Source organism: Rhinoderma darwinii, unplaced genomic scaffold, assembly GCF_050947455.1.
Source record: "Rhinoderma darwinii isolate aRhiDar2 unplaced genomic scaffold, aRhiDar2.hap1 Scaffold_1025, whole genome shotgun sequence".
In the NCBI taxonomy this organism is placed as follows: Eukaryota; Metazoa; Chordata; class Amphibia; order Anura; family Rhinodermatidae; genus Rhinoderma; species Rhinoderma darwinii.
This window is the reverse complement of record NW_027461907.1, coordinates 11,160-15,028: the sequence shown is the minus strand read 5'-3', so window position 1 is coordinate 15,028 and position 3,869 is coordinate 11,160. Positions and strand designations below refer to the sequence as shown.

General features: G+C 46.2%; 1 long non-coding RNA gene across 1 annotated transcript; it reads left to right on the top strand.

Annotated features, from left to right (window-relative positions):
* Positions 1 to 671: 671 nt before the first annotated feature.
* LOC142698343 (uncharacterized) lies at positions 672 to 1,548 on the top strand. Its single transcript, XR_012865808.1, has 3 exons — positions 672 to 1,173; positions 1,258 to 1,363; positions 1,447 to 1,548. It is a non-coding gene; the product is annotated as an uncharacterized LOC142698343 (long non-coding RNA).
* Positions 1,549 to 3,869: the final 2,321 nt, after the last annotated feature.

The window sequence follows — 3,869 nt, the reverse complement described above, 5'->3', positions numbered from 1 at the left end:
TTTTTTTGGGGGGGGGGAGATTTTTTTTATGGTCTTCACCATGCACTTTAAATATTGTGTTAACTTTATTGCTCGGGCCATCACGATCGCGGCGATACCATATATGTGTATTTATTTCACTTGTTAAAAATAAATAATCATTTATGGAAAAAACTGACAACCCATCGGCGGCCGGGGATCACATTCGTTGCCTGCCAATGGGTGAAAAACATTGAGCGATTTTTCTATGGGGTCACATATTACACCACTTTGCGGGAGAGTCCATGAACACGTATGTAAATGCCTGTGTTGTATGTTTTATGGGTGCGATTCTATATTTTAGAAAGTCTGGAATTGACCACATTGATTTGGGAATTCTTTGAGGTGATAGAAACCTCCCCAGAGGGTGTAGTGTGACCCTCCTGCCTGTATTCTTGTACCATATTACATTTTATATGGCCGCTCGGGTGTAACGGTTCACTGGGATACGCTTCTTGTGATGTCATCCAAAATGTGGGAAGATTCTATTTCTCTGCACTGTGAAGAACCTGAGCGTGATGTCATGAAGGGGCGTGGCCTGTAATCTGGACGTGTTCCGTTTCCACATAATGGCCAACCGGTTATGACATCAGAAAGTTTATAAATTGGGGTCACACATTGACCACGGTGTCAGTTTCTCTTTCTGGCTCTCATCATGGAGGTGTCGCGTAAGAAGAGGATGTTGGTGAAGACGTTTCCCAAGATGAGTACTGTAGAGAAAATGGAGGTTGGCGGACGCCGGCTTCCGGATGATGTGGAGATGGTGGACGTGGAGGACAAAGATGAAAAAATGGAGGTTGGCGGACGCCAGTTTCCGGATGATGTGGAGATGGAGGACGTGGAGGATGAGGGTGACAAAATGGAAATTGGCGGACGCCAATTTCCTGATGATGTGGAAATGGAAGACCTTTCGGGGGCTACGGTTATCATCAGGGCCTCAAACCCCCGGAAGAGAAAGCGGCCATTTTAGTACCATCTGCCACTCGGGGCCCATTTACCATCAGGGCCCCAAACCCCTGGGAGAGAAAGCGGCCATCTTAATTCCATCTGTCGCTTGGGGCCCATTTACCATCAGGGTCCCGAAACTCCCGGGAGAGAAAGCGGCCATCTTAATTCCATCCTTTACTTAGGGCCCATTCACCATCTTTAGGTGAGGTAAGTGCCGTCCACTGATGATCTTCTCCCCTCACATCTCTTCTACAGCCGCCTGGGCACTGAATTTCTGATTTTTTTTCGCAGTTGTCACCCCAACATCGTGGCCTTTACCACCTAAACCATCTGAAATTCCCATGAAGACTCCTCCAGTGCTGAGAACCCGTGACGAGCAGAACAGAAGCGAGATCCGGTAAGTCTGACGTCCTCTGCTCCGTCTTCAGCTTTTCCTGGTGGTGAAGGTTTTGTGAAAAAAATAGTTTTTTCTTTTTTAAGATTGGACAAAAAAAATGGGGAAACGTCCCAGTCTCTTCTGATCCAGGACTGAGCTGTGTAAAGGTGGACTGACGGCCATATCCACGTGAGAAGAAGGACCCCTCCCCCCCACTCTTCATCTCACCAATCACCGGTTGTTAAAGGGCCGGCGCCACAAAACACAGCAGAGCAACTCCGCCACATTCTACAATAAACATATATATATTTTTTTAAACTTTTTCACTCTTGTATTGGGCAATCATCCTGGGAATCTGTATTTTACGGGGCACTCGCGCATAGCGGTTTTGTCGGGTTTTCTTTCCACAATTTATTTAAACCATGCAGCCGTTAATGCGGAGTTCTGGTGTTCAGTTTTGTGAAACTGCTGCGTATTTTGCTACAATTTTGCATTCGTGGGCGAAAAATGTTAAAAAAAATCTGCATGCTCCGCACTTAAAGGGAATCTCCGACACCATCAATATCTGATCATCTCTGGGGACCTCCAGCATTAGTGGGGGGGTAAATTGGTTGTCCGGGATTTTCAGCCTATGCAAAGCTGGGTTTACACGTTGCGGTAATGTGTTGCTCGGTCCAAACGTTTTACCCCGAAATGCAGCATAAGTGTCCCCCTAGCAATGATAGACCCCCATTAAAGCGGACCTCCTCTCCTGCCACATCTGTTTTAGTAAAAACAAAATAAGGGCCAGTTCACACTGAGTTTTTTTACGTGTTTTGTTTTTTTTTACACGGAAACAGTGCCGGAAAACGCGCCAAAAAATGACCGAAAATGCCTTCTATTGATTTCAATGGGAGGCGGAGGAGTTTTTTTTGCGAGCGGAAAACCGGTCTCGCGGTAAACAGAAGCGACATGCCCTATCTTCGGGCGTTTACGTCTCCGACTTCCCATTGACATCAATGGGAAGCAGAGAAAGCGTATTTCGCAGAGTTTTTTGCCCACTGCCGGCTACGTACGCGGGCCAAAAACGTGGCAAACGGCGTGCAGGCAGATTAAAACCTGCCTCAAAATTCCAGACGGAATGTTGAGGCAGAATTTTCTGACTTTAAAAAAACTCAGTGTGGACATAGCCTGATAATAAACCGTACCAGAATCAAAAAATGTCACTTCACCCTCCAAAAATGGAATGAAAAGAGATCAAGAAGTGGCATGTACCTAACAATGGTGCTGATCGAAACTGCAGTTCGTTACGCAGAAAACAAGTCCTCGCACGGCTTTCTTGATGGAAAAATAAAAAAGTTATGGCTCTTAAGCCTTATTCACACCAGCGTATTTCACGTCCGTGTTACGTGCGTTAAAAAAACGTCCGTCGCGCGGACCTATGCAATTCAATGGGGACATTCAGTGTTTTTCACGCAGCGTGTGTCCTAAGCGTGAAGCTCACGACCTGTCCTATACTTGTGCGTTTTTAGCGCATCACGCACCCTTTGAAGTCAATAGGTGCGTGAAAATCACGGACAGCACACGGACGCACATCCGTGTGCTGAGCGTGATTCACGCAACCGTTCCTAAAGGAATGAGGGGAAAAAAACAAACACCTCCTCCAGTTGTTTTTGCTGATGTAAAAAAACGCGTGATACGGATGACATACGCGCGTAAAAACCGCAGACGCGCACCGTACACAGATACCACACGGAAATGCAACGCAGGAAAACGCAACTTTTTTTATGCACGCAAAACGGACAGGTTCGTGTGAATAAGGCAACACCGAAAGTAATTGCTTTTTTATAAAAATAATTTTATTGTGCAAGCGCCATAAGACATAAAAAAAAAAACTATAAACATCTGGTATCGCCGTAATCGTATCGCCCCGCAGAATAAAGTGAATATGTCATTTATAGCGCACGGGGAACGCTGTAAAGGAATAAACAGTAGAATTGCGGTTTTGTAGTCACCACGCCTCTTAAAAATAAAATCTGATAAAAAGTTGCATGCACCCCATGAAAAGTATAATTCCTCAAGGCCTCTAGTTTCCAAAATGGGGTCACTTTTAAGGGGTTTCCCCTGTGCTGGTACCTCAGAAGCTCCGCAAATTCGACATGGCGCCCAGAAACCAATCCAGCAAAAATCGACATGCCAAATAGCGCTCCTGCCTTTCTGAGCCCCGCCATTCGGCCAACCAGCATTTTATGACCACATATGGGGTATTGCCGTAATCGGGAGAAATTATGTGTGATTTAAAATTTCACAGCCTAAGGCCTCATTTACACGAGCGTGTGCGTTTTGCGCGCGCAAAAAAACGCTGCGTTTTGCGTGCGCAAAAGGCAATTGACAGCTCCGTGTGTCATCCGTGTATGATGCGCGGCTGCGTGATTTTCGCGCAGCCGCCATCATAGAGATGAGGCTAGTCGACGCCCGTCACTGTCCAAGGTGCTGAAAGAGCTAACTGATCGGCAGTAACTCTTTCAGCACCCTCGACAGTGAATGC